Genomic DNA, 12,500 nt, shown 5'->3' on the forward strand with positions numbered 1-12,500 from the left:
TTCCTATCTCACCGATCCTTTTCCTCAAGCTCTCAAGATATTGTCCCTCCGTTCTCTCTCGATCTTTCCATTTTTCTGCCAATATCTTAATCGGTCCTCTTACTTCTCGTCCAAGCACCATTTAATTTTGGCTACATTCCACGCATTCTAGTAAGCATTGCGTACCTTGAACAACGTCAAAGGTAGTCCGATGTCCCATTCATTTCCTGTTTCGTCAACACACTATTTAGGGTTTGATGATACCTATCTAACGCACCCTGTATCTTTGATTGATAGTAGACTATTGTTGTCTCACATCCAATAGCTTCATCTCGTCCTGAAACAATTTTGATGTGATATTTGTTCCTCGGTCACTCTGAACGATTTCTGGAATACCAAACTTGGTAAAAAAAGTGTAGTAACTTCTCAGCGATTACTTTGGCACTGATGTTCCTGACGAGTATGGGTTCTTGGTATCTTGTCACTGGACACATTAAGTATGGATTCAATAAGTTAACAGGTACCTTCTATTGGCTTTTCCTTCTTCCTGATGTTTTGATAATGTAGGTCAGGTCACTGATCCTCTCCAAAATCCTGAATGGTCCTTGGAACTTATTGGTAAGCGGGAATCTCCTTTTTGGTAGAAAAACCGACACCTGTTGTCCTACCGCAAATTGTCTGTTCCTAGTTTTCATATCAAAGCCTTTCTTCATTTTTCTTTGGCTCGTTTTCAGGTTTTTGAGCGAAAACTTCCTTATCTCACTGATCCTTTTCCTCAAGCGCTCAATATATTGTCCATCCGTTCCCTCTCGATCTTTCCATTTTTTCTGCCAATATCCTAATTGGTCCTCTTACTTCTCGTCCAAGCACCATTTCATTGGGGCTACATCCCTTGCTTTCTTAGTAAGCATTGCGTACCTTAAATAACACAAAAGGTAGTCTGTTGTCCCATTCATTTTCCGTTTCGTTAACACACTATTTAGGGTTTGATGAAACCTATCTAACACACCTCGTATCTCCGAGTGATAGTAGACAGTTGTTGTCTCACATCCAATATCTTCATCTTATCCTGAAATAATTTTGATATAATATTTGTTCCTTGGTCACTCTGAAAGATTTCTGGAATACCAAACTTGATAAAAAAAGTCTAGTAACTTCTCAGTGATTACTTTGGTACTGATGTTCCTGACGAGTATGGCTTCTTGGTATCTTGTCAGTGGACACATCAAGGTTAACATATATTCGTGGCCCTTTTTCGTTCTCGGTAATGATCCCCGAATATTGATCATTACCTTGCTGAAGTGTTCTCCTCGTGCTTCTGTTGGGTGTAAGGGAGCCTTCTTGATGTACTTGTTAGTTTTCAGCCTTCTGATAAACGTGACATACACGGCAAAACTGTGTCATATCCATATGCAGGCCAGGCCAGAAAAAGTGTCTCATAAACTTCTCTGTCTTTTTTCTTATTCCCATATGTGCTACGGGGATCACCTGCTTTCTCAGCGATGCAGAATCAATATCTGATGGTATGTGTCTCATTCAGCATTCCCAGGGATACCGGGGGGTCTATGCCTCTTCATAAGCAATCCATCCTTGAGGTAATAAAAGGTGGGAGACTGCTGCACCTCCGTCTCATCCACCACATTCTACAATAATTCCGTTAACGTCGCATCGTTCCGTTGCAATCCTACCAGCATTTTCTGACTCACTTGGCCTACTTCGAATGCTAAGTTTTTGATTTCCTTCAAGTCCATTGCTTCCTTGTCTTCCTATTCATTCTTTTGTCGTTCCTCTTTGTTTGAGCTTTCTCAGCAGCTTTCCTCTTGCATACTATCATGGAGAACCTCTTCTTCCGTAAACGAATCTTCCAAGTTCATCGTTCCCATCGGTTTCTCTGTCTTCTTCTGCAGCCACTTTGTTTGTCATTGTCCTAGTCGGCACACAAGTAGAAAGCAGATACAGGTAGTTCTTCCTGAGTTCAGTCGTAGGACTATATATCAGTGGTTTCTCCATTACAATGGGACAAGGCACAAATGGCGCTCTACCATCCTCATTCCCCACTAGAACTTCTACTCCTTTGACAGTCAACGAATCCTTTACTGTAAAATGAAATTGAACTCTCACCAACTCATATGATAGTTTCAAATAAGGACACTTCAGTTACAAAGCCATTTATCTTCTGGCCATTCCATCATCGACGCAACTGTCTCAAAGTGATTGAAGAACTCATCAGGAGCTCCTTCCATGAATTTCAAGATCAACCTCTAGGCCTTCGCCATATCCAACTTGGGATTGTGCATAGCAGGAGTCACACCTGTCTGAGTTGATGACACCTTTGCACAGCCATTCCACAGATACCCTTCCATTGCATGTCTTACAATTTCTCTTGCCTCTTTTTTCTCTCTTTCTTCCCATCTTACAATTTCTCCTGCCTCTTCTCTCTCTCTTTCTTCCCGTCTTACAATTCCTCTTGCTTCTGCTCTCTCTCTTTCTTCCCATCTTACAATTTCTCTTGCTTCTATTTACCTTGCATGTCCTGCAATGTCTCTTGCATCTTCTCTCTCCCTTGCTTCCATTTCCCCTGCATGTCTTGCCTCTTCTCTCTCTCTCTTTCTTCCTGTTCTGCCATCATCTTTAACTTGATCAAAATTTCTTTCATTGCAACTCGTTTAATCTCAGCCTCTACATTCATTTTTGAATTCATTCCTTCAGTTGTGGGTCATCTGATATTTGCTTCTCTACGAATTCTGCCTCAATCTTCTCCAAGTGGCTGCACGCTGCAGCAATATCTTCTTCTGGCAACTTTCCTGAGTTTACCAATGCTTCTAAGTCTAGACAAATCATTTGGGCTTTAATCATTCCACTAGTTGCATGGACACTACATACCATTGAAATAGCGAGCCACTGATCTTTGATTACATTAGCTTTCAATAATACCCGAACAATTGGGTTTTCCAAAAACTTCTACACATTCATCTGAGCCATTTTGTATTTAAAAAAAAAAATCATACCTCTCCAAAAAAAATATATCGTCACAATACATGGAATCCTATCTACACTAAACTGGTCTTACAATTTCTATTGCCTCTTCTCTCTCTCTCTTTCTTCCCGTCTTAAAATTTCTCTGGCCTCTTCTCTCTCTCTCTCTCTCTTTCTTCCCATCTTACAGTTTCTCTTGCTTATATTTTCCTTGAATGTCCTACAATGTCTCTTGCCTCTTATCTCTCCCTTGCTTCCATTTCTCTTGTATGTCTTGCCATTTCTCTTTCCTCTTCTCTCTCTGTCTTTCTTCCCGTTATGCCATCATCTTCAACTTAATAAAATTTTCTTTCATTGCAACTCGTTTCACCTCAGGCTCTACATTCATTTCTGTATTCATTCCTTCAGTTGTGGGTCATCTGATATTTGCTTTTCTAAGAATTCTGCTTTAGCCTTCTCCAAGTGGCCGCAAGCTGCAGCAATATCTTCTTCTGGCAACTCTCCTGAGTTTACCAATGCTTCTAAGGCTAGACAAATAATTTAGGCTTTAATCATTCCACTAGTTGCATGGACACTACATGCCATTGAAATAGCGATCCACTGAGCTTTAATTACATTAGTTTTCGACAATTCCTGAACAATTAGGTTTTCCAAAAACACATTCATCTGAGCCATTTTGTACTTTGAAAATAATTACACCTCTCCAAGAAAATATATTCTCACAATACACAGAATCCTATCTACACTAAACTGGTCAACATTTAATCAAAATACGGCCCTGTTATCATCAATATTTAAAACAAACTCACACGCTCCCTGGGTCTGGCCACCAAAAAATATACATTACGTATAGTAAATTACATAAACTCCCGAGATCCAAACACACCTGCGTTATATTACACAAGTGTGATGCGCACAAGAATACCTCTCAGCTCTGAGAATAATACGTAACTCCTAGATGTTTATATACACAAACACTGAATATATAAAGATCTCTTCACCTTACACTCAAAACAAAAGTGGGTGAGTACTTTACTTCTATTGGGAACTATTCCCGAATCAACCTCTTTCTTCGGTTCTTAGTCATGGATACATACAATAACTATTGGTGATCAAATTAATACATACTTTTTGAAATATATTTATTCTATAAAATTAAATAAAAAATAATTCCCTTGAAATTTAAATCTGAACTGGACTCTAGACCTATGACAAAATGACACTTCAAGAATTATACAATCACTTGTTTTACTCTAAATTAGTATATGCAAATATTTAATTTCACCAATTAATGAAAAAAGTACCCTTCAACACTATACAAATTAAACAAAAATTACATCTTTACATATAAGTAACTGTTACTTTTATGACCTTTGGGCTCACATAAGGTTACTGAACGATAAAGCAAAAAATAAATGCACTTTTATTTCTAACAAAATCAAACAGGGCTAGTCACAAAAACAAATTAATTTTACAATATCAAACATACTTGCATACACAATTCCCTTCTTTCAAATCAAACCCGAAAAATAACACTAATTTTTTAACAACATTATACACGTTTGAGAGAAAACACTTAGTGGCTGGATATATGCTGGTGAGGATTGTCAGACGTCGGCTCTTTCTGAATATCAGCCTGAATCTCTCGCTCCAATACATTGGTAGGCCTTTATAAGTAATCCTAATACATTCCAGAATCTTCTAGTGAATTCAAGTAACATTCTTGGTGCGTGTGTACTAGGTCCGGGGGTTCCTTGTGGCGTCAATTTTGCCAACCACGCAGTTTGAAGTATGGTTCTATTGTCACCTGAGGTGGCCACCCTCTCTGCTAACTACGCCCACCTCCTATCGTAACATTAGAAAAAGAATAAGGCTAGTCTAAAACCTTCATGCAACTTACACCCAAATGGAAATATGTTGCAATCCCTAGCGTTTTATACTTCGTGTATACCATACAAAGCGTTTAACAAGTTACATAAGACTTCGTAAAAAAACAATGTGATATCAAAATCTAATACTTCAAAATAACGTAAATTTACATATACGGAACTGGATGAAAATATATTTAAATGAATGACAACAGTCTTAATTCTACATAAGTGGGACCCACCTTATGAACTGGCTATACATCTCTTATATACACATGTAATATGTGAATAAAATAATCTGTTTTCAGGTAGACCAGCTTAATGATATATATATATATATATATATATATATATATATATATATATATATATATATATATATATATATATATATATATATATATATATATATATACACTTACAAAGGTGGTGTAGTGTAGAGTATATGTAAATTTACATTATTTTTAAGAATTAACTTTTTATTTCACATATTTTTGTTACAAAGTCTTACGTAAGCTGTTTGAGAGTGTTATATGATCATACACAATAGGAGCAAGAGATTATGTAATGTTCTTATACATTTTATGAGGTATTGCGTCATATTTGTGAGAGAATATGAAATGTACCATGTGCTTGGGAATTTTCGTGAAAATCCTAGTGATGAGATGTTCATTTTTTTTTTTTTTTTTTTTTTTTGAAGACAAATGGTGGGTGGAGCTACCTGACTGAGAGAGCCATCTGGCGTCTACGTGAATACACATCGAGAGAGCAATACTTGGTAACTCTGACACCTTAGTTCGGTCCCCACATTTCCAGACCTTAGATCTGGATTCTTCTGGAAGTAGCCAAGTCTCTTTTAATAGCAACTCCAAGGTTAGATAGACAGATAGAGATATCCAACCTTAAGATCACCATCTGCGCCCTCTTTCAGTCTCGCATGCAGCTCATAGTATTGTTTCAAAAGTGTTCAGTACCTTTAGTGTGTCGTCCCTAAAGTGATTATGTACCCTTGCATCTATCAAGTGTAGTGAGTACTTATAAAAATCCTCTTATGGTTTTAGTAAAGGGCCCTGTAGGGAGGTTAGGTACTTGTATTTTGATCTGATTATCTATTTTTCATTAAATGTCAAACTTGAATATTGCATTCAGATTTAATTTCAAGAGAGACAAGTGATTATTGAATTTTTATTGCATTATTCGTTTTGTCTTAGTCTAAGGTTGCATTCAGGTTTAACATTTTCAATTCAAGCGAATAAATAATTTTCAGATTGTAACATTTTTGTCTTAATCTAAGTTTTATCAAGACTTAATATTTTGAGTGATTTATTTTATTCTTATGTAAATTCTTACAGAGTGTTGTAATTTATATAGAATATATTTATTTTTGTAAAGACTGTATTATTCCAATAACCAATGTTTAGAATAGTTACGCTCCTATCATTATTATTATTATTATTATTATCATTATTATTATCATTATTATTATTATTAATTGCTAAGTTACAACCCTAGTTGGAAAAGCAGAATGCTACAAGCCCAGAGGCTCCAATAGGGAAAATAGCCCAGTGAGGAAAAGAAGCAAGGAAAAATAGAATATCTTAAGAAGAGTAACAGCATTAAAATAAATATCTCCTATATAAACTATAAAAACTTTGACAAAACAAGAGGGAATAGAAAAGGATAGAATAGTGTGCCCGAGTGTACCCTTAAGCAAGTGGAAGACCATGGTATAGAGGCTATGGCACTACCCAAGAATAGAGAACAATGGTTTGATTTTGGAGTGCCCTTCTCCTAGAAGAGCTGCTTACCATAGCTAAAGAGTCTCTTCTACCCTTACTAGAGGAAAGTAGCCACTGAACAATTACAGTGCAGTAGTTAACCCCTTGAGAGAAGATGAATTGTTTGGTAATCTCAGGTATATGAGGATAGAGGAGAATAAGTAGAGAATAGGCCAGACTATTCGGTGTGTGTATGAGTGTAGGCAAAGGGAAAAAGAACCGTAACCAGAGAGAAGGATCCAATGTAGTACTGTTTGGCCAGTCAAAAGATCCCATAACTCTCTAGTGGTAGTTTCTCAACGGGTGGCTGGTTCCTTGGCCAACTTACTACCTACTATCCTGTTAATGAACCGTAGTAAGTTTATTCGTAATAATAATTATACCATTCAGATTTGAGTGTACTTGGGAGACCTATAGATATTCAGTGTTCTATATATTGTTCTCTGGGAATTATCTAACTGTCTCAGAGTTCATGTATTTATATCCTAAAGAGTAACAGTTTTAATGCAAAAGCAAACAAGTGAGTTAGGAATTTTAGAACTTGATTAACTTGACAGCCGTAGTATATGATATATTATATGTTTGGTTCCCAGTCACAAGCCATAGTATAATATATTTTTGATGCCCATAATCAATATATATATATATATATATATATATATATATATATATATATATATATATATATATATATATATATATATATATATATATATATATATATTTATGATATATATATATATATATATATATATATATATATATATGTGTGTGTGTGTGTGTGTGTGTGTGTGTGTGAGTGTGTGTAGGTGCGTGTGTTGTATATTTTTAATAAGGTTCAAAGTTCGTATGCAATATTTTCATGAAAATATTAATAAACAAAGAGATAGAGCTTTTATTCCAATGTGTAAAAAACATATTTCAATCACCTTTCAATTGAGAAAATCACTCAAGGTATGAAAAGTTTTAGTTTTGCTTTAGTGTGCATTCGAAAAATGAGAGTCACGTCAAAATCCAAAACAATGCATAAATTTTCTTAATTCGAAATCTTAAATAAGCAGTATTTTGATCCATTCATGACAACCGAACTTTCTTTTGGTTTCCATGAATTTCATTATTATGAATACAAATAAATTTTTCAAGGTTGTATTTTTTTTTAGCTTTAAGCTTAAAAAATTTTAATGTATAATGAGTAGATAAAATATTGTTCCCTCTTTTGAATTTCCTTAAAATTACGTTGTTATTATAGTAATTAGAAAACACATATGTCAAGAGAAAATGGCCATAGTTTTTCTCATGTATGTTAGTCCACGTATGAGCTGCAATTGATATTTATCTTTCGTAGCATTTGGAATACTGCAACCTATAAATCACTGTGGACACGGGAACCATTCGGGAATGGAAGTGCTTTGTTTATTTCCATTTCGGAATCAGGACTTCCATTTGGTGGGGATTCCGAAAGGAGTGATGAATTCTATGAGTAGAGATCATTGGCTATGAAAAATAAATATCTCTAATTGTGAATGGGGTTCTGTAAACAACTGTATCATTTCTAGCAGTCTTTCAATAAATAATTGGTATCAGGTCATTGACCATTTATTGTGATATTACTACTTTTTATATAATCTATATAATACTTAACATTTATTTTGAAGGAGATAGATACAGTTCTATTGATAATCTGTGGACTGTGAATCAATATACTTTTAGGCTTTATGAATGAAAAAAAAAAAAAAAAAAAAAATATATATATATATATAATATATATATATATATATATATATATATATATATATATATATATATATATATATATATATATATATATATATATATATATATATATATATATTCTCGGTAAATCTATAGTCTGCTAAAAGTGTGATAGATTAGCCATAGGTTATGTAGATAGCTTTATAATGTCGTTCCAAGTAATCCATACACACACACACACACATATACACACTCAACACACACACACACACACACACACACATATATATATATATATATATATATATATATATATATATATATATATATGTGTGTGTGTGTGTATTTATATATACATATACATACATACACACACATATATATATATATATATATATATATATATATATATATATATATATATATATATATTTATATATATATACATGTATGTATATATATATATATATATATATATATATATATATATATATATATATATATATATATATATATATATATATATATATATATATATATATATATATGCATATATATATATATATATATATATATATATATATATATATATATATATGTGTGTGTGTGTGTATATGTATATATATATATATATATATATATATATATATATATATATATATATATATATTTATATATATATTGTGTAGCCTAAGTGGAAGACTTAAACTTAAAAGAAAAAATAAACCTTTTATCCCAAAAAATTTCCACGCATAAATTCCGTTTAACGCCACATCTCGACACATTCCTGAGGCAACTTTGTTAATAAAGAGGAAACCTTTTAAAAGAGATCGGCTGCTTTTCACACAAGAAGTTAGCCTCCGGTTTCATTTCCTTTCATGTATCTGATAGTCTTTCAAATATCCTTCTTGGAAAAGCCTACATTTTTATCAGTTGGATTAGCGCTCTATCTCTCTTCCTGCCTCCTTGTTTCTCACTCCCCCTCATGGTGTTATTATTATTATTATTATTATTATTATTATTATTATTATTCTTATTATTATTATTTTTATTATTATTACTGGCTAAGCTACAACCTAATATGGAAAAACAGGATGCTGTAAGCCCAGGGCCTCCAAAAGGGAAAATAGCCCAGTGAGGAATGGGAACTAGGAAAAATTGAATATTTTAAGAACAGTAACATTAAAATAATGTTCCATCTCGAAAAATGTGCATTAAGAAGCTGTAAATTCGTCTGTGGCTAGACATCTGAATCTTGAAATATAGAAACTGGCAGGAAATCCCATCAATCTCTCTATTTGACTCAATGACTCAACCACCTACGTCTTTTATGACGTTAGTACTGGTAGACCTAGTCCATGTTTAGATAGATCCAAGGCCTCTCACACCTCTCACTCTGATCTACTTCATAACTACAGATGAAATGGGGTCGGTCTGAGGATATATTTCATGTCAAACTTCAAATATGCATCAGTACACAGTTAGTGTTGGGCATGGTCACTTTTCATCAATATTAGACTACTTGTTCCCAATTTATGTATTTCTATGAAAAAAAAAAATATCCTCCTTCGTAAATCATGAGGCAGGTGCAATAGTAAAAACAATTATTAATAAACTCAGTTTCAACAAAGCTGAAGCTTGATTGTAGGTTATTAAGATTCCAATTCGAAATAATAGTTTCTTCCAACCTCGATTTCAGGAAACACAAATAAAAGCGTATGGAAAGATTTATTATTCTGACTAATCAAGAAATTTTGATAAATATTTTTTCTTATTCTTTCTCATTATTGCTATGATAATCACCAACGATACAGTGGCGTAGCTAGAAGTTTATCAGTGGGTGGGCATCAAGGGGGCACAGCTGAATATGGGTAGGCACTAGGCTATCGTAGCGAGTCCATATATGCCGAAGGATTTTGAAACTGCATGAGAAAGATATTAGAGCATATTCTGAGATCAGCGGTGGAAAATCAGTCATTATACAGGTATTTGTGATTCTATTACATTCAAGTGCATTATTATCAGATGTAACTACAAAATTGGTACAGATACTGATATAAAACTGAAAAAATAAAGTAAGCTATTCAAAACGCATTGATTCATGTGCATATAGAAATTGTAAAATATAACTATGGAAATACAAGAAGAAAATTACTTTCATAAATCTATTATGTGATAGGTACTCTTGATCAAAACTTAAATGGATATATATATATATATATATATATATATATATATATATATATATATATATATATATATATATATATATATATATGTGTGTGTGTGTGTGTGTGTATATATATATATATATATATATATATATATATATATATATATATATATATATATATATATATATATATATATATATATATATATATATATATATATATATATATATATATATATATACTTACATACATACATATATATTGAAAGTATAAAAAATAAAAAATAAAAATTACTTGCTTTACATTATATGTGATGAGGCAACAGACTACTCTGACATGATTTACTTTCACAATATTTTACTATTCCTGTGATTTTCTGTAAATCTATCTATAAAATTCCTGTAAACCTAATATTTTAACTTTCATACTTCTAGTTGACAACAGAGCAAGATTGTTTAATCTACCATTGTCCATTGCGATGATGAGAGTAGTCCTAGTAAATTTCAAAGAGAAGCTTCTTTTTGTAGAAGCCGATGACATAGGTAACACTACAGAGATGTCTTCTCAGATAGATTAAAAATTTTAGGGAAGTCTAACAATGATTTGGGCCTTCCAGTGTTACTTTCGCTTTTGTAACGTCTTTCTATCATGCGTTTTGCAGAGAACAGCTAATGCTTGAGATCATCAGTGTCAGCGTAATAGACATGAATAAGCCAACACAATTTCTCGAAAGATAAGTGAGATAAGTGGCTGTGATGTTTTTCACTTCTTTCAACAGATGAGGTACAATAGGGTAGAAAAGTAGATTCATGCTAAGTCCTTAAAAATGAAGTCAGAGTCTGTGCTTCCTGACTGTTTTCCAATAGAATCACCAACAACAGACTCATGCAATTTTGTAGAAATCCTACGTTTCCTTGATTGTCTATTCTCCACCTCATCCCACAAAGCATCAAAACAAGGTGAACCATAGTTGACTGTAGTAAATCTAATAAAAAATTAACATATTTCTGCAAGAGTAAGCATACTGAAATTAGCTCAAAACCATTCCTAATCGAATTTGATTGAGATGAAACAGAGAAAAAATTATATTTATAATGGTACAATGGATAGATATAGCGAAATTCAGCATGCAGAAGTCCGGATTGATTGATTAGTCTGAATTAATTTTTGCATCGCATCAAAATTTTGGGAATATGGAATGTGTGAGAATTCATCCATGTAGTATTCCTATGTAAACATACATACACGAATACGCATATATATATATATATATATATATATATATATATATATATATATATATATATATATATATGTATATATATATATATATATATATATATATATATATATATATATATATATATATATATATATATATATATATATATATATATATATATATATATATAGTTAGTGTATAAACACATCGGAAACGTGTGGACTTACTAAAGGCTGAAGACAACCCAAACAGCTATGGAAAAATCGATGATGGGAATAATATTAACACTAGGAAACAGAAGAAATGGCAACATGGACATATAACCAAACTAAATCAAAGGTTATTCTAACAACATATAAAAAAAAGAAGTTGACATGGGCAGGGCATATAATGAAAATGACATATAATACATGGACATTAGGAATAACAGAATGGTTATGAACTAAGGAAATTTGCTGGTATAAACCGGCATAGGAAGACCATAAACAGACGTGAGTGGAAGAGCATGTCTGCGGCCTTTGTTCTATAGTGGACTAATAATGAATGATAATGATGTTGATATAAACACACACACATACTGTATATATATATATATATATATATATATATATATATATATATATATATATATATATATATATATATATATATATATATATATATATATATATATATATATATATATATATATATATATATATATATATATATATATATATATATATATATATATATATATATATATATATATATATATATATATATATATGTATATATATATGTATATATT

Source organism: Palaemon carinicauda, chromosome 4 (genome assembly GCF_036898095.1).
Source record: "Palaemon carinicauda isolate YSFRI2023 chromosome 4, ASM3689809v2, whole genome shotgun sequence".
Taxonomy (NCBI): Eukaryota; Metazoa; Arthropoda; class Malacostraca; order Decapoda; family Palaemonidae; genus Palaemon; species Palaemon carinicauda.